Here is a 20,673-nt window from a genome sequence, read left to right as displayed (position 1 = left end):
GGGGGGGAATACGTGGTTGCAGTAGTGTTCTTGTTTTCACCCATGAAATGTTAAAGAGCATGCAGACATAAAGCCTCTGACCCCCCCCCCCAGCTTTAGGTATTCATAGGCATACCACATTTTTCCAACATGGATGGTTCACTTCTCTATAAAGGTAAATGGACATAAACCCAAATCTACAGATGTTAGATTTCCTGAATGTCTGGATCAAATCAAAATAGAATGAACGTATGCTGCTTTTAGACTTCTAAATAAATTAAGTAAATGAACTAGAACTTCCAACAGGGTGTATGGCGGAAAAAGAACAAAGGAAGCACCCAAGGATTTTTAGTACCATGCTCAACCGTCCATATACCTAGGAGCCAAAGATTTCTGTAAGATGGCAATCCTAAAGACTCTTATCCAGGATTACATTAATATGGCTGTGCTCCTACAAGCACTTTCCTCTTAGTAGGCCCATTGAACACAATGGTTGTTCTGAGTAGATATGTATAGGATTGCAAGTGATGAATTTCTTCAACACTGATTTTAGGAATTTCCCGTTTCGCCTGCATGTACCATTTACAATAACAGAAATGTTCCCCAATAATTTTAAAGTAAAATGTTCAGTCCTTAGGGGATATAATGACGTCTCTTGCTCTGTTTCCTTCTGGAGGGAAAATTCTTTGAATTCTTCTGCAGGGGACACTGAGACATCTGGCTAATCTTCTTGCAGATGTTGCACGACTGTTTTAAGTTCCACTTGCCTTTTTTGCATAGGAAATCTCTTGGAAACGGAGCCTGAACCTTTCAAGCTGTTGTCCATGATATCGGAATAAATTCACAACAGAGCAGACAAAGTTTGCCTGTCCTTGTGCGGGAGGTATTATCTTGTTAAAATTATTGTGATTTTTTCTCTCTCTTCAAATGACCGTTGTCCACTTTCAGGGAGTAATTATTGTCATTACATCTAATCACATAATCAGTGTGAATTCAAGTAACCACCAAATTAGAATGCGCAATTATGTGATTTTGTTTGGCTGGAAAGCATGAGAGACTAATCAAGCTGGTAGGAAATGAAGCTTCTCCAAAGCATTTGACAATGCCATGTTGAAACCAGCAGAATTCATATATATATATATATATATATATATATATATATATATATATATATATAACAGATGCTTAAGTGCACTACTCAGTAGCGGATGGCCTGATGGGGCAGTGGCACTTCCCTCCCAAGAGTGGGAAGGAGAGGGAAGAGCAGTTAAGTGGCAAGGAGGTCAGCATGGCAGGCAGCAGTGATTCACCTATCAGGAGGTGAAGTGGGTGGCAGCTCCCCACCACCCTTGCCTTCTACTGGTGCTACTAATCGATTTTACTCCATCAGCCTACACTTTCAGAAATCCAACCACTGTACTTTTTAGAGGTTTTATTCCGGCAAGGTTCCCAAACTCCATTCCACGGGAGAAAACATTGTCAGATGAAAAGCAGTGGCTACAATCCAGCATGAAGCAAGTACGCCGATGCCGAATGAAATCATCTTATCTTTGTGAATTGTGCCCAAATATGTTAAGAGGAGGGGCGCGGGTGGCGCCGTAGGTTAAACCACAGAGCCTAGGGCTTGCCGATCAGAAGATCAGCGGTTCAAATCCCTGCGACGGGGTGAGCTCTCATTGCTCGGTCCCAGCTCCTGCCAACCTAGCAGTTCGAAAGCACGTCAAAGTGCAAGTAGATAAATAGGTACCGCTACAGTGGGAAGGTAAATGGCATTTCCGTGCGCTGCTCTGGTTCGCCAGAAGCGGCTTTATCATGCTGGCCACATGACCTGGAAGCTGTACGTCGGCTCCCTCGGCCAATAACGCGAGATGAGTGCCGCAACCCCAGAGTCGGTCACAACTGGACCTAATGGTCACGAGTCCCTTTACCTATGTTAAGAGGGAAGAGCAAAGGGATTATAAGTGAGGCGGGTTTTCTACAAGGATTAAAGCTCATGGGTTTATTTGATATTTAACCACAAAATAAGCGGTGTTAGTTATTCCTAGTATTAAATAGAGAACGCAATGGTGTCAGTTTCCTGCCGAAGCTTGTGGGACTGGTATTCCCAGTCCTAGGTGGGAAAACATATAAACATACAGGCATACATATTTTTATTTGTATGTCGCCTTTTCATTGTTAAAATCATCAAAGGGCCTTCCGTTTTTATTTTACTAACTGTTCTGCCTTTCATTGTCTTACAGGCTGTTTCCAAGTTTATACAGGATTTGGTGGCAGCTTGTCAGGTAGTATAGGGCAGGAATGGAGCAGAAATTCAAATGAGTTATCACTGCAATGCGAAACTACCCAATTTGCACACAAGAATTGAAATTCAACCATCCTTCAAAATTCACACATCTCCAGATGATGCAATGCAGCTCTCTAACCAAAACATGGGGAAATTATGGCAAAATGTGTATATTAGGCAAAAAATGCATACAGTAATATTAGGAGAAACACATTAAAATACATGAGGACTATGCTTTTGGCCTAACTACTGCCTATTTTTTTCTACCCTGCAGCACCTACCTGCAGACACCTAAATGCTAAAACCCAATCCTACATTTTCTTCTTTCTCCTTGTCGTTGCCAAAAGAACATTTCTTCATTAACTTTCCTCTTGTAAGGTGGTAGGAACTAGTGTAGCACCCTCCCCAGGCACAGCTTCATTAACATGTCAATTACAGCCACACACTGTGAGTTCACTGATATTATGAAGGCTACTGTGTTGTGCGGAACATAGAGAGGCTGCTAGAGAATACCTAATTAAATCCATCACATAAAGAAATAAAGGGGGCGAAATAAAGACAAAGAACACTGTAGGCAGCTTTCATTCACACCCACTCTGTGTGTCCAGTCTCCTACTCAGGTGTACACAGCTATCGCTACAGAAATTTGGATTCATAGCTAGCTGCCTCGAGTGACGATAAATCAAATTTACAGGAATGGAACGAGTGTCTGCAATTTTCCCCACCTACATTTTTTAAAAGAACACCTGTATTTTTGCTGTTGTGAATAACAGTAAAACCCTATATCTGTCTACTCAGAAGTAAGCTCCATTGAGGGATATTGGACATACGGCCAGGTATGGGACTTCAGACCAATTGCCTTAAGCAATCAAATTATTTCCAGATTTGTAGGGGAGAAAACCACAATTCCATATGCAACATATTTGAGTGGGGAACATGACATCCATTCCTCATGAATGTTGTTGTTGTTGTTGTTTGTTGTATTTACCTGTAAATTGGAATCTCCCATACACACCCCAGGTTAATGTGTCAGGTTTGTGAAAGAGATAAAAATCGGACTGACAATAGAATGTAAATAATAAATAAAGTGTGGTTTGCTCTTGATATCTAGGCATGATATATTTTCCCTGGAGTTTAGCTGAAATTTCTCAGAAGACATTTCTTTAAGGAAATGCCTGATTTATTTATTTTACCTATAGAAAGAGTGTGCTATATTGATCTACTGATTTGCCATTATGGGTTTGGAATGGTATTGAACTGCTTTATTCAAGTTTAAATATCAGTTATCATTTTGTATGGATTGTAATTTTGATTCCCTCCCCCCGCAAATGTGCACATATACAATATACTACCTGAACAGTGACCAAGCATTTGTTTCTTGCATTGACTGTGTTGTACTTATTGACAGTGACTTTAGGCTTCCTTTTGGGTGGAAAAGCAGGAAGGTGAATGGAGAAACTTGTCTAACCAAAGTTGAAAATTAGATACTAAGGCTGAGGCTGCATGCTCAGCATTCAGACTAAGAAGTCTATTATATTTTTTAAAAAATTAACCTTGGCAAGCAGCATGATGATGTTTGATGTTTCATGCTCTTTGATGCTATCATGCTAATTTTTCCTCTCTCTTCAAAAACCTTGAGCTATTGCTACTCTTGCTCTGTCCCTGACCCCACATACTTAGAAACTAGGAATCCTCTGCAGTAGTTCAGTAATATCCTGCATTTTTCAAGATTTCCCACCTACCACAGTACATGAAATCCTTAAATGAACTAGTCAAGTGGTAAGTGCCACAGCACTTCCAATTTCAAGCCAAGGGGTGTGCATGTCAAGTCCCTGCAGCAGCTGAGTTCATACCCAGTGTTGGGACTGCTCCGCAGCTCAGGCAGCTGGCTGGCATTGTAATATATGTTCCCCTTTGATTTAAGATATTAAACTGGAGGTCGGTGCCAAAAAGGCCATTACATTAGAACTCAAATGCCACTAGGGCTTCCTGGAAAGTTAAGCTGTATATTAAAGCCAATGTGTACATCGTAGCCTTGAAAAAACAACAACACAGATGTGTAGGAATGATTTGCTCCAGGATCATTAAACTGAGTAAGAGCCTGGGTGTTCATTGGCTCCCTTCATTTTTCCATCATGCTACCATTGGTGGCAAAAAAGGCCTATAGGGTATTACTTTAGGGTTATTCTATATTCATCAGTGGCGCTGTGGGTTAAACCACAGAGCCTAGGGCTTGCCGATCAGAGGGTCGGCAGTTCGAATCCTCACGACGGGGTGAGCTCCCGTTGCTCGGTCCCGGCTCCTGCCAACCTAGCAGTTCGAAAGCATGTCAAAGTGCACGTAGATAAACAGGTACCGCTACAGCAGGAAGGTAAATGGTGTTTCTGTGTGCTGTTCTGGTTCGCCAGAAGCGGCTTTGTCATGCTGGCCACATGACCTGGAAGCTGTACGCCGGCTCCCTCGGCCAATAACGCGAGATGAGCGCCGCGACCCCAGAGTCGGTCACGACTGGACCTAATGGTCAGGGGTCCCTTTACCTTTTATATTCATCAAAATTCTTACTTTGCATTCTTCTCTGATTGCAACATAGTACTATTTTCTTAGGATGGAGGTGCGTACATGTGACCCTCCATATCTCTTTCTATCCCATTTTTCCTAATGTGTGTGGGTGTTGCTTGTCCACCTGACTGCCCCCTCTTGTAACTACCAGTAGACCCAGAGGGAGAGTAGCATATGGAGAGGCAGAGAAGGTCTAGCACACAATCCTCAGTCACCTTACAGACTAGCATTAAGCCTGCTAGGGATTTACGGTTTGCCCATCTGACATATTGCATAGCTATTACCAACTCTGAAATCCTTTGGATTAGGCAAACCTTAATCTCGAGACATAAAAGTCAGCCTCATACTGTAGGAGCCATCTCCTGATCTTCTTTGCCTGGCTTGTCCCTGGTAGGAAGTCTAAGGACTCCGGGCTGCATGCTGATGAGCACGAGATTGTAAACTCTTAGCATGAAAGGCTCATGCTCTCTTCCTTCAAATCCCACTTCAAAGTCCACATTTTCCCTGGCACTGAAAATATAACTACATCTGCTCATTTTCACCTTTACTATCACCTCTTTCACCTCTTCATTCCCTCTGTTCTCTGTCAAGAACCTGAGAGCCGTAGAGTGTAGTCATTGGACTGAAGCTGGAGAGAATCCAGCCCCATCTGCACTTTACAGTTAAAGTGCTATCATATCACTTTAGACAGTCATGGCTCTCATCAAAGAATCCTGGGAACTGTAGTTTCTTAAAGGTACTGAAAGTTGTTTGGAGGCTCCCCAGTCCACTTGCAGAGCTACAATTCCCAGAGCGGTTTAACAATCCCTTCCTAGGGAACTCTGGGAATGATAGCTCTGTGAGGAGAATAAAGGTAAAGGGACCCCTGACCATTAGGTCCAGTCGTGACCGACTCTGGGGTTGCAGCGCTCATCTGGTGTTATTGGCTGAGGGAGCCAGCGTACAACTTCCAGGTCATGTAGCCAGCATGACAAAGCCGCTTCTGGTGAACCAGAGCAGCACATGGAAACACCGTTTACCTTCCCGCTGTATGGGAACCTATTTATCTACTAGGACTTTGACGTGCTTTTGAACTGCTAGGTTGGCAGGAGCTGGGACCGAGCAACGGGAGCTCACCCCATCGCGGGGATTCGAACCGCCGACTTTCTGATCAGCAAGCCCTAGGCAATGCCACCTGCGTCCCATGTGAGGAGAATAGGTGTCTCCTAACAACTTTCAGCACTCTTAACAAATTACAGTGGTATGATATTTCTTTAAATGTGTGGTGTAGGTCTTGGGTTCAAATCTCTCTTTATACTAATGAACTGAGTCATGTCCATTAATGTCAATGGGTTTACTCCGAGTGGGACTAGTATTGGCTGCAACCCCCGGCAACTAACTAGGTGACATTGGGCCTGTCACTACTTTTTGGGTAGTTTAGAGGAGAAAATTGGAGAGGTGGGGGGAAGAGCCATGCATGCCATCGTAAGCTTCTTCAATGAAAGCCAGGATATAAATCCAATAAAAATATATTTAAAAAATATCAGATACCGGAATGGAAGATCCTTCGGGCAAAGCCCTGTTGTTTTTAATGCTGTCGTGTACATGTAGACGTGGATGACTCTGAAAACAAGACTGTTATGTTAGAGCAGTGAAACCGCAAGGAGACACTGATGCAGTTTGGCCCCCTGCCTGTGCTAGCTCTGGAAGTGAGCCCAGATTTGTCCACAGCTTTCCTGATCATGTGGCCAGCATGACTAAACCACTTCTGGAGCAACAGAACACTGTGACGGAAACCAGAGTGCATGGAAACCCTGTTTACCTTCCCACCACAGCAGTAAATATTTAGCTAGGTTGGCAGAAGCTGGGACAGAGCAACGGGAGCTCACCCCATTACGGGGATTCGAACCACCAACCTTCTGATCGACAAGCCCAAGAGGAGGCCCAGTGGTTTAGACCACAGCACCACCCACCCTGATATAACCATGTATACAAATGATTGAATTGTACACACGTACCATTATTCACATGTAACATTCACTGAATGTACGGTCTGTGTATCTGTGTACACATAAGTTGAGCCTTACCAATCAACATGTATACACCCTTTCACACAAACACTTGCACCTGATTGTCACATATGAAAAAGTCTATAAGCTAATTGCCAATCTTCATTTTCAAAAGAGGTTTTCGCTTACCCATCCCATAATTCTGACCCAGCCTCTTATTCCCCTTTCTCGGGGACCCTCTGGTAAGGACACCAAGCTTTGTAGCCAGATTCTTTACACAAGAAAACAAAAGAAGGAAGGTTGGATCGGCTAGCACAAATCATGCCTTCTGGAGTCCATCCTCCTCAGCTGCAATCCAGTCACTCTGTAACCCGTAAAGAAAGAGCAGAAAGCAAGCTGACAGCACCAAACAATGTTTACTCTGATGCATCTGGGAAACCTTTTGCAATCTGCTACATCAATATGATTTAAAAGGTGCAAAGACGGACAGTTCACTTGTTCTTCACTCCCGGGGAGAAATCTAAATGATTAAGTGGCTGCCCCTGCTGCACAGTCAGGAGGATTTTCTCTTTGGCTTTACTAAGTTATCCCTCACGTTGTGAAGGCATCGTCCACATGAGGCTCTTTCATTCATAGCTGCTCTCCGTGCTACCCCACAGACAAGGATGGAGATTTTTCTTTTTCTCAACACCATCCCTCTTCAGCAGGAAGAAAGCCGTGCTGCGGAAGTTTCTCCAAATATCCTACGCATTTTATGTGGGTCGTGACCTCCATCCCTGCCCCATCCATCCATCCATCCACACAAACACACACACTCTCCCAAAGCATGCTAGATATGGGATGTTATAGAGCACCAGTGGAGGAATCTGTTCCCCTCAACCCCTCCATATGTTGTTGGACAATGGCACACATCAGCTTTGACAACTGGTCACAATGGGAGTATGAAGGTCCACAGGTTCCTCAGCTCTCATCATCCTTAGATAGCATGACCAGTGGTCAGGGGTGATGGGAATTGTAGTCCAAAAACAGCTGGAGACCCAAGTTTGGGAAACACTGGCTTAGTGGTAAACTGCACGCAGAATATCCAGATTTCAGTCCCTGGTATCTCCAAGTATGGGTGGGAGAGACTCCTGTTTAAACCCCAGAGAACTGCTTCCAGTCATTGTAGCCAATGCCAGTCTAGATGGACCAATGGTATGACTCTGTGCAAGGCAGTTTCCTTTGTTCCCAAGGGCATCTGTAAAAGCAACAACACACACGTAACATCTTTCCCCTCAAGCCTTTTTTCATCTCGGTTACATTGCACAACACTTACGCCTACATGAGGATCTTGAGGACTGTAATGACACATAATGGGCTATAACAGCACATTACTGGGATGCCAAGGATACAGAAATGGGCGCATCATGCAGGGCACATGCAGCCCTGATGCAGCATGGCCCACAGCAAAGCACAGGTGCTTCGCATTTTAACACTGTGGAATATTTCAGCTCTGCACTTTAATTGCGCAACGGAATAAATGCATTTAAAGGTCATGGGATATCTTTAATCCTAGTTAAAAAGTCATCATATATTTAATGAAGGATCCCAGCGTGGTAGCAAGGTAGACAGAAATGCCACAGGAATTAGCTGACAAGATTCTAGTATTTGCTTGCTAGCTCCTACTCCTCAAGACAAATGGGTGTTTTGTTAAGCAGGATTTGGTAGCGGGGGGGGGGAGAAGATCAGACAAACAGTGAGATCTACAAAATGCGGCCTTATTGGTGCTTTGGAGGATGTTATGTGTGACACATAAGAGCTTTCAGAGCAGCATCCAGAAAGATCCGAGATCTCATCTCCTACACCAGTATAGATGATGATGATGATGATAGTTTATTACTTACACCCCACCCATCTGGCTGGGCCTCCCCTGCCACTCTGGGCAGCTCCCAACAGAATATTAAAAACACGGCAAAACATCAAACATTAAAAACTTCCCTAAACAGGGCTGCCTTCAGATGTTTTCTAAAAGTCAGGGAGTTGCTTATTTCCTTGGCATCTGATGGGAGGGCATTCCACAGGGTGGGCACCACTACTGAGAAGGCCCTCTGCCTGGTTCCCTGTAACCTCACTTCTCACAGTGAGGGAACTGCCAGAAGGTCCTCGGCGCTGGACCTAAGTGTCTGGGCTGAACGATGGGGGTGGAGACGCTCCTTCAGGTATACTGGGCTGAGGCCGTTTAGGGCTTTAAAGATCAGCACCAACACTTTGAATTGTGCTTGGAAACGTACTGGGAGCCAGTGTAGGCCTTTCACTACCTGTCTTATGTGGTCACAGCGGCCACACCCAGTCACCAGTCTAGCATTCTGGAATAATTGTAGTTTCGGGTCACCTTCAAAGGTAGCTGCACGTAGAGATGTTTATGGTGGCACAAATGGCTGTGGTAAAGGATGGAATAGTGAAACAACAGGGCTATCTAAGTGAGGCAACCAGCAAAATTTGCATGCTAAGGCAAGTCTGAATAGTAATGGTGCAGTACTAAAATCTGAAGCACACAAGTGCATTGTGACGGACGCCATAGCTACCGGTATGTCCCCAAGGAGAGACTAAAGGCAACTGTGTTCATCCATTTTCCTTCCACCGTCTTTCACACACGGGAACACCAGTGCATAGCAAAGTACTCGGCTTATTAGAATCAGCGTGACAGCAATCCTATGAAGTTTTCAAGAATTAAACTCCTCCATTTAACTCAGTGGTACCTACATCTGACTGCCTAGGCTTGACTTGTAAAACACACCCTTTAGCTTATAAAACATAAATGCTAACCATCTTGCAAATAAGTGGTGGCATTTAAATTGCCCACCAAAGAAAATGGAAGATGGGTCCATTCTGTTACTTGACAATATTCCTGATTCTTTGACTTCCTCTGGTGTTGACAAACAAACTTCAGAGTTTCATCAACACCTCACTCCATTACCTGAACAAGTAGGGTCTGTCAATTACGGGGTGGTTCAGCAGATTACATTATTATACTGAAGAACGCCCTAGAGCTGTAGCTCTCTGCATTATTGCTCCACTAAACCACTGCTGAAGGGGCAATAAAGTTGTTGTTTTTTTAAGGTGAAGCATTCCATAACATTAATTATCCATTCAACCTCCCAACATTTCATCATCAAAACAAGCTATGAGGATACAAGGCATATGCCATATTACTTATGAGAGCTGAAGAATCCAGAACAGCTGGTAATATTTGTATCGTTCCAAAAAGCCACCTGCAACCTGGTTTTAAGAGACGGATTGAGATGTGGAGCATGACATACTGAAAATTGCTAGAGTGGAAGATTAATATCATCACCAAACATAAGCAAAGAATTCATTTTATGTGTCTCAACAACAACGGGGAGGCAAATGCCACCACTGAAATCTGTGCACTTAATATATGCAAACTGAAACAACAAAGTACAGAGAGAGGCATGATCACCTCTTGTGCTAAACCATCTGCGGTACCCTTTTCACAAACTCATTCCTTTACTTAAGCCAGCTTGCAGGAAGAGACTCTTATTCCTGGGAGAGAAGGAACTGGATGCAGATGAAAAAGTGTTTACTACCAATGGGGTAAAAAGGAAAAATAATTTATTTCTAACCACTTTTTCCTATACCATGTCTAACTTTATAAACTTCTACCATGACCCCTGTCCCAGATGCGAAATGTTTTATTATGTTTTTATATATGTTGGAAACCTCCCAGAGTGGCTGGAAAAACCAAGTCAGATGGGTGCGGTACAAATAATAAAATGTTGTTGTTGTTGTTGTTGTTGTTGTTGTTGTTGTTGTTGTTGTTGCTGCTGCTGCTGCTGCTGCTGTCCCCCTGCTATCAAAAATCCATGTAACTATTAGCCTTCCCTCTTAGGAAAAGTGCTCCTACTCCCTGGATATTTTGGTTGCTCTTTTCTGTGCTCTCCTTAACTCTGTGTTATCTTTGAGATGGAGAAATCAGAACTGTACCTGAGCTCCAAATGAGGCTGTATTATAGATTGTTGTTTAGTCATTTAGTCATGTCCGACTCTTCGTGACCCCATGGACCAGAGCGCGCCAGGCACTCCTGTCTTCCACTGCCTCTCGCAGTATTATAGATTATGCAAGGACATAATTTACAAAACTGAATTTTAATTTTCAGTCTCTTTACTTATAATTCCCTATTGTGGAATTTGCCTTTATCACAACAATCGCCCACTGAGATAACAGTTTTATTATCGTGACCTCACCACCCACATTGGTGCATATGTGAAGTTAGGGTTTTTTGCTCCAATGTGAATGACTTTACACCTTTGTTGTCCATTCACACAACGTGAAGTTAGCGCTAAGACAAACTATGCAGCCCAGATCTCTCCTTTTTCTTTTTGAAACTTAGGAGGATAAGGAGGTGGGGCAAACAGCAGCTGAACAATGGCAGTGTTTTCATGGGAAGGGTGAATTTTAAGAGGGTGGAGACTTGCAGAGCCTTCTCTTCATTAAAACACACACACATCATAAAGTCTTTGCTTCTTCAAGTTTCAATCAGCAGGCGGTTGACATTGTGTCTCATATGATGCTCCAGTGGCAACAGGCCACCATATGGGACAAGACACACCAACGTGCTGCTGGTTGCAACTTTACCACCACTTGAAGCAGAGGCAAAGCTTTATTTTGTTGTTTTAAAAATAAAAGCAAAGGATCCATCTCATTTCCAAATACCAAGTCCCCAACTCCAAAAATTAATAAAATGTACCTTCTCTTGTGAAAGTGCCTGAAAACCTAAACACATACTGTATTGGCCCGCATATAAGCCCCACCTTTAAAATTGGAGTGGGGAGAGGAAGAAAAAGAAAAAGAATATATCCAAATATAAGCCACTCCATTCATCGCTGCTCCTAGCTGCACACTCCCTCCCTGACCTTGGAGGAGAGGACGGGGGACTACGCGCAGGCAAGAGCGGTGCTAGGGCTTTTTGCGCCCTAGACAAAAACACCTTCTGGTGCCCCCCGGGTGCATGCGTCATGACGCACGCAAGCACACTGCTGGTGCCCCTGCGTCCCCTCCATTGGCGGGAGGAGCACGGGCCAAGGGGGGGAGCTCGGCGCCCTCCCACCTGTGGAGGGGACGCTTTGAGCTCCTCAGCGGCGGCGGTTGCTTAAGGACATATTTGAAGACATGGCGGTTAGGCAAGTATTCCCCTGAAAATGAACTTCCTTATCTATTTGGTTTAATTGCTCTTTTAACTCTTTTAAGTATTCTGTAAGTAAATTTACATTACAGATGTTTTAATGGAACTGCTTTATTTATGTATGTGTTCTATAACTGATTTAATACTTGTAAATTGCTTTGAACCCATTTTTGGCACTCAAGCAGGACATAAATGAGATGCTGATGCTGATGATTGCTGATCACCATTTGATACCCTATTGTAGCTCTCCAAATTTTTAAACTCTTTATATATGCGTTTGACAATGCTGATCACAGGGCACTGATTAAAAGCCAAAGATTGCCTACGTAGAACACCAAATGAGTTTGGAATGCCTCCCAAACTCTTTTATCTGCTCTTGGCTGTCTGAGAACTACTACGATACATACCAGTGGAATAAGAATTTACAGGGAGTCTGAGAAAAGAAGAAAACGATGGTCTATAATTCACCTCCGGCATTAAAAATAATGAATAAAACTCATAAAGAAACTAATAAACTTTATGACAGATTTACAAGACATTAATTGTTTTTGTTCTGACTACAGGCCTATTTCATAAAACATACATGAACATACAGTTTATTAATTTTATCTCATCTGTTGCATGAGAAATTGTTTAATATATTCTGGCTGAGTTGCAATCTACATTTATATTTTTAGTTAAGGGAATTTTAGCCCGGTTCTTTCATCTATAAAAATATACCCTGTAAAATGGAATCCATTACTTCAGTACAGCTAGAAAGTTAAATGTCAAGGAAAGAGAGGGAAAGAGGAGGTCGGGGAAAGAGAAAACAGGTATTTAGGCTGAAATTTACAGCTCACTTACCCCCAGAGTTGTCCCAGAGCAGTTCTATTGACTCCAGTACTTCAGGGTAAGTAGGTTATGTGAATTGCATCTCAGGTCACAGTATGCATTTAGAGTAACTAAATATCAGGTCATCTTTTACAGCACAATAAAAAGAGAGATTTACCACACTTCAAATACTGAATAGAAATGGAGCATTTGTACTGAAGCACTCTCATGATACAGCATCATAAAGGCCCCATTGTTAATGCAGTCCCCACAGATGGCACCTCTACATTGTACCACTCCTCGACTGCAATGTTAGAACAACTCTTTATCAAAGGAACTAAGCTTGCAAAGCATGGGCAGTGGGTCGCAGAGTTGCCGACCTTTTTATGGCACTGCTGGCAGCTTTGTGGGGCTGGAGGAGGCGGGCAAAGGCTGGAGGGCGGCTCCTCTGGTGGGGAAGAGGTGGAGGCTCCAGGAGCAGCACTGCTTCAGCGAGGTGGGCGAGAGTGGCGAGCTGATGCCGGGAGGCACCACGTCCAGCCTCCGCCTCTTCCCTGACGCCCTCCAGAACTTGGTGCCCTGGAGCCCCGCACCACTTGCCTCTATGGGCAAGATGCCCCTGGTTGTAACGTCTTATAAATTCACTGATAATACTTGTTACTGTGATGAAAAGAAAACCCCACTATTGAAACATGCAGTGATTCAGTCCTTGGAAAGACGAATATTTTTAGATCCTGTTGCTTAATGCAGGAGAGAACTCAGCACACAAACCCTGCAACCATTCCTGGACTGGTTTGATCTCAGTGGTTCAGACATCGGTAGCTTCAAGAATGGACTACTGCAATGCACTCTACTTGGGGCTTCCCTCGGTCCAGAAACTGTCATTAGTGTAGAATGCTGCAGTATGACTGCTTACAGAAGTGAAAGTCTGTTAGCATATTGCAGCTGGGCTCAAAGATCTGCACTGGCTTCCGGTTCGCCAGTGAGCTGCGTTCAAGGTGCTACCAAGCCTTTAATGGCTTGGGACCAGTTTACTAACCCCATGTATGCTGACTCGATCACTTTGATCTGCAGAACTTGCACTCCTGCATATGCCATGTTCTGCGTTTGTCAGGAGTTGTGCTTTCAGTGTGGCAGCATTTGCCAATGTCCACAGTACATTTCAGAGTTTTAGAGCAAAGGAAAAGGCAGGTTTGCCTGTGAACTTTTCACAAGTGTCCGCATCAAAACTTGAAAAAAATCTTGAGGCTTTGTGCTTCGTTGGGAATGCTTGCAAAGACTTGGCTCTTTTCTCCATGGGAACATTTAGGTGCTTACATATCAATATCGCCCACCCAGCCACAGAATCTGAATAGGCTTCCTGTTTGTGTGAGGGCTGGTATCACCTGGGCAAACAATCAAAGTTTCTCTTCCTATAGCCCAGTTCTGACATTTGAAAATGCATCCCATGCACAGACATTGCCCTCACCCTATGAACATTCATTGATTACCAGAGCACAGTCTCATGCAGTGGCTTTGATGAATGCACGCAGGTTATGGGGTGGAGCATGATTCCTCCTCCGGTGGCATGCTCACTGAATGCACTTTTGAATGCTCAAGCAGGACTCATGGAAGACTAAAGAACCATAATTAAAAATCACAGGACTGTGCCTGCAGGCTACAATTGCAGCAACAGAAACAGTGCTCAGACTGTTACCGTAATGTATGACCTGTCTCTAAGACTCTGATACTATATTAAAGTGACTAGTCCATTTGTATGGCAGCAGCTGTTTTGAAGGAAATCTGGGGTGTAATGTAATGTAACAGAGAGCGTGCCATAACGAAGTATACAAGCCCAATTAAAACAACCCCCCTAAAGTATAATACTTTTCAGAAACATGATCATCCATCTATTTTTTAATCAAATCTCTTGCTCCTATGCTATCTATCTTCCTTGCCATTATTTCAACCCTGCTGCTAGAATTATTTTAGGAGCCTGATGCTGAAGCCCTATGCAAATCAATACACATCCCAAAAGAACAAAGAGCTATTAGAGGCCGGCTTCCATGTGAAAATGGTACTGCAGACAGAATGGTTACCAGAGACAAACAACCCAGCCAGATACATTTTTGAACCAGGACTCGGGATGTTAAGGCACACACACTCACAAACTTTAAAAGAAACAGTCTTAATCTGTTGGACTGATTACCCCAGAGATCAGAAATGTGAAGATGTTTTATTTTCATAGCCTCTCCAGGCTATGATGGGTGTACCAATGGATCATACATTTGAAATCTGTAAGATATACAGTGTTTCATTCAGAGACGTTCTTGGGAAGCCAGGATTTTGTTGACCTTTTGAGCTTTTCATCTAAAGTGGAATTTTAAACTAAGCGGGAGCATTAGGTACTATACCTCCAGTTATTATAAGATATGTCGTTGAAATGAGTGTTTAAACAGCATGTGGCCAATAAAGAGTGAGAAAAGTGCCTCTCCAGTCATGAAATGTGTCAACAATATGGTTGATTAAAGCCATTCTAAAAAGAGATATCCTTATTAGTTTTCTCATTTATTATGTAATTATAGCTCCCCAACATTTGATCACACTCTAGCATGAACATGAAACAGGATCACTGGGAACAAACTATGCAGTAGAGATTGCTGGGTTGTGCAACTGGAAGCAAGTTTGATTGAACGGGGTCACCAGAGGCAGGGAGCAGGGTTAGCCCCCATCCTATGGTTCCCCAATGAAATGTACCTCCATTCTTTCTCCCACAGGAGCAGCTTTGTGCTGTTCACTTCAGATGGAAAAGCAAGGTACTGATTTTGAGAACACCATTGTACTGAGAGCAAAACCTGTTCGCTGTTTTCGACATTGGGTGGTTTCCTCACTGGCATGGTAGAGGGTACCTGTGTTTATAATGTGCCTGGGTTTACAGAACGCAACTAGATGCACAGCACGCCTCAGCACAGGAGTGGGAAACCTTTCTGAACAGAAGAAGAAGAAGAAGAAGAAGAAGAAGAAGAAGAAGAAGAAGAAGAAGAAGAAGAAGAAGAAGAAGAAGAAGAAGAGGAGGAGGAGGAGGAGGAGGAGGAGGAGGAGGAGGAGGAGGAGGAGGAGGAGGAGGAGGAGGAGGAGGAGGAGGAGGAGAAAAGTTTGGACTTGATATCCTGCCATTCACTCCCCTTGTTGTTTAGTCATTTAGTCATGTCTGACTCTTCGTGACCCCATGGACCAGAGCATGCCAGGTCAAACTCATGTTCGTAGCTTCGAGAACACTGTCCAACCATCTCGTCCTCTGCCGTCCCCTTCTCCTTGTGCCCTCAATCTTTCCCAGCATCAGGGAGTCTTCTCTTCTCATGAGGTGGCCAAAGTATTGGAGCCTGAGCTTCAGGATTTGTCCTTCCAGTGAGCACTCAGGGCTGATTTCCTTCAGAATGGATAGGTTTGATCTTCTTGCAGTCCATGGGACTCTCAAGAGTCTCCTCCAGCACCATAATTCAAAAGCATCAATTCTTCGGCGATCAGCCTTCTTTATGGTCCAACTCTCACTTCCATACATCACTACCCTTAAGGAGTCTCAAAGCGGCTAACAATCTCTTTTTCCTTCCTCCCCCACAACAAACACTCTGTGAAGTGAGTGAGGCTGAGAGACTTCAGAGAAGTGTGACTATCCCAAGGTCACCCAGCAGCTGCATGTGGAGGAGTGGGGAAGTGAACCCCGTTCACCAGATTACGAGTCCACCGCTCTTAACCACTATACCACGCTGACTCTCAAGGGCCACATTCCCTTCTGGGCAAGATTCTGAGGGCCACATGGAACAATGTACCTTTGAACTAGTTCCTACACACATCACAAACACCCCCTCTATAGCCGCCATAGTTTCTACACATGCAGCTCCCTATCCTCCATATTGACAAGCAAGAGGTATTATCAGAGTCAAGGGACACATTTTAGCCAGGCAGAAATACTGAGAGAGGGTATGAAGAAGAGCCAGAGAGAAGTGTGGTCTAAGGACTGTTCTGATGGCCAGGCAGGGAGGCCAGCAGGCCATGCCGGAGGTTCCCAACCAGGGGTCTCTGCAATATACACAGCCTGCCCATCACAACCTTTAAGGTCCTTCACCTGCTTTAGCCAATCACATTCATTTTGCAAGCATAACCACCAAGAATAATGCTGCTGTCAAAGCAGAAATGGAAAACCATCTATTGTTTTGAACATTTATCATCACAACCTGTCAAACTGTGACAACAGAAGCAGTAGGAAAATACACTGTAGCTATGGTCCGCAAATATCATATTGTTGTATATGATGAAAATAAGCAGATAACTTCTTCTTTTTTTAATGCAGTGCACTGAAATGTCTATTGGCTCTTTTTATATTAAAAAAAATAATGAACAAGAGTTTTCAAGACCTCTCTCTCCTAACCTGTTTGTCATTCCCAATAAGGAATGACATCTCTGAGAGGGAACAGTGATTACTACAGCTATAACCGCTCTAGGCTACATCTGTAGCCATCAGAGCCATGAGATGTGTGGCCAGTTTGCATCTTCAGGCAGATCTACCCTCAGTTTATGCCATGGCTGTCACCTGTCCTTGCCCAGAGGCCAAGAACCAAGTCAACAGCCAGGAGCTGCTGGAATCTGTGTGTCGCTGCCCCATGTAGTGAACCACTGAACTGCAGGCATTACATTCTGTTGTGACTGTTATTCAAGTAACTGTCGTTTTTAACTGCTTTCTGTTTCTCGCTCTGTGTGTTAGGAGAATGGCTCCTGAGAGACTTATCAGGATACTGCTGTTGACACTGTGTGTCAGTGTGATCTGTCTGAAGTGAAACAGACAGAGGAAGATACCTAGACATTAATAGGGAGAAATATGTGCAGTTGTTGTATAAGGAACAAAGTGAATAAGCATGAGAATGTAAAAATAATCTTATCCGTTATATGTTTATGAAAGTAAAGTTATTTAAAATATAAAGAGTCTGGGCATTGTATACTCCTTACAAAGAAGTTATCACCTAGAAGTGTTACGGTATTTACAGTATTTACCTTTCTAACTGAAAGTTACACTGTTACTTTACATATCATCAAAATTTTTATATATATATATATATATATATATATATATATATATATATATATATACACATACACATCAAGAATCTCAGGCCCAGGGGCCAAATGCAGCCCTTCAGATCTCTCTACCTGGCCCCTGGAATTCTCCCCAAGCCACACCCCTTCTCAGCCACACCCCTCTCTGGCCCTGCTTTGCATGCCAAACATGTTTTTTTTCTGGATGGAACACACAATCAGCCTATCCATGAGGCAGACTAAGGCAGCTGTCAAGGGTGGTGAAATCCCAAGGGGTGGCAGCCCCACTGTGCCCCACCTGCTGCTGCCAGAGAAGCAAGAAGAAGAAACAGCTGCTTCCAGTGAGATATCATTAGATCCCATGATGTTTCACCGAACTCTCTCAAGATCTCGTCGCCACTGCTTCTCCTCACCCTGCCATCACCACTGCTGCCAGAGAAGCGGCTGTGGCTTCCAGGTTCTGGAAAGATCTCACAGACTTCTCCCAAGGTCTTGCTGGAACATGGAAGCTGCAGCCACAGCTGCACAACTGTGGCAAGAGAGGCTTCAGAAGAAGGGCACCTTCACATTTTGCCTCAGGTGGTGAAACAGGATGGCCTGCCCCTGCTGGAACATGTCCTTAGCCCCACCCACCACTGCATGTGGCCCTCAGAAGATTGGCAGGAACGGAGTGTGGGCCTCAGTTTGAAAAAGGTTCTCCACTGAGTGCCCCATGAAAAATCATCATCATTATCAAATTATGAATTTGTTATTTTATATACCACTTAATTGCCAAAGTGGTTTCTAAGCAGTTTACAAGTATAATATATATATATATATATATATATATATATATATATATATATATATATACACACATAATTAAAGTCCACAATAAAACAATGACATAAAAACATTAAAATAAGCACCTACAATTAAAATATGCAACAAAACCCATTTAAACAAAATTAAAACAAGATGTTCAGGTCAAGAGATCAGAAAAATCCCATATTGTCTGATTGTGTTTACTTAACTTTCCCTTAGTTGCACATACATATTTATATTTCTCATGTGCATAATGAGGAATTATCTTTTTCTTAAGTTACACATTTCCAGAAGTTGTCTTCTTCATTGTCATGCCTTGGTTTGAAATTTCCCTCTTTCCCTCTGATATTTAGCTATTTGAGCTGCAAAGTCCCATTTGACACAATAGTTACTTGTGGAGGGGGAGGTAATCACTTCAGTTTGATTGGGTCCTTATACATGAATGCTAAATGAAAAGCTCGGGAACAAATTGTGTTTCCCCTTGATGGTTGCTGCAAGAGATAAGCAGGATGCTGCATTTACAGTACTTCTGAGTAGCTGCAAGTCTATATCTAAACACTGAATACGGATAACTGACTAAGAAAGGAATAATTTGAAAGGGGAATAACTGCTCCTGATCCACCAAGGACTATGATGTTTTCTATTTGCAATCCATATCAACGGCGCTTGCTGGAAGAGACATGGAAACTGACTATGTGACAACGCAGAGTCTTGCAATAGTTTCTGATATGTAATTAGGTGAGGATTTTGCTGCAAATATCTTCATCTTTGTGAGCAAGAGGAAGAGCCATGCACTAGGGCTGCTGTCTTGAGTAGGAATTCCATGCACGTATGGATGCAGTTTGCTTGCAGTCAGGTACAGACATGGTCTTCTCAAAGTTTTGTATAGGTTACTGGCAATCACTTCAATTAGCTAATCCAGGCATCCCCAAACTGCGGCCCTCCAGATGTTTTAGCCTACAACTCCCATGATCCCTAGCTAACATGACCAGTGGTCAGGGAAGATGGGAATTGTAGTCCAAAAAAAACCCTGGAGGGTCAAAGTTTGGGGATGCCTGAGCTAATCCATAGCTGGGGAGGAAAGCATAGCTACTTTTAGAAGAAGGAGATCTTATGGGACTCCCAGACAGCATCTTAGGCCTGAAACTTGCATTTCAGATTATGGAAAACAAACTTCCTGACCCACTTTAGATCTTGTGGGACTCAGATTTGACAAAATGCACTCTACTCATACGACCCATAGGAGCTAGAGTGTGATGGGGGTTCAGTACATTTTTATATAAGATTTGGGCATAATGAGGTACTAAGTGGCAGATCCATGTGATTTTCTTCTTCTAGAAATAACTATGGGGAAAACTCCCTCCGTTTTCTCTGGGAGGAATGGGATGTCATCGTGCCCTATCATTCCCTGTGCATTCTCGCTTACTGAATTGGCTGTTAGAAAGATTTCTTTTCCAAAGGCAACCCTTGGACCACTTTCCAAATTCATCGCAGCACAGATTCTGAAGGAGAACTACATTCAGTTCCTCCCCTCCTACTAGTCCAGGAGGTGTGCTAAGGCTACATTTACTGTGGGATTTGGGCTCAGCAAATTCCTAGATCATCCTAGTTAAAGGGGCAATGTCATGGGGACCGTGGAGTGTCATGTGCAAGAGCAGAAGGGATTCTCATGCTGACCCATGTTGGAAGGCAGTTTGTCTCCCTCTTTGCTACCTCATCTGCTGTCATCCTCTCCTGTGCATGTCCCCTTGCGGGAACAATGAAATTTCTCTGTTGCTATATCAACTCAGCTCAACTCAAATAAGACACGCCACATAAATTAAAATACTAATATCTCACTCTGTAGCCAAATAGATAACATATCCTGTCGACTGTAGATAAGTCTATTTTGGCAGGACAAAAAAAAGCCATATTCTGAGTTGAAAAAGAGCAACAACCAGCAGTTGCATCTGCGTGTGCCCCCATCTAGATCCCTCAGAGCAGAGATGGGAAGACAT

This window comes from Zootoca vivipara, chromosome Z1 (genome assembly GCF_965207765.1).
Source record: "Zootoca vivipara chromosome Z1, rZooViv2.hap1.1, whole genome shotgun sequence".
Lineage (NCBI taxonomy): Eukaryota > Metazoa > Chordata > Lepidosauria > Squamata > Lacertidae > Zootoca > Zootoca vivipara.
The sequence above is the reverse complement of the archived record's forward strand: the minus strand, read 5'-3'. Positions refer to the sequence as shown.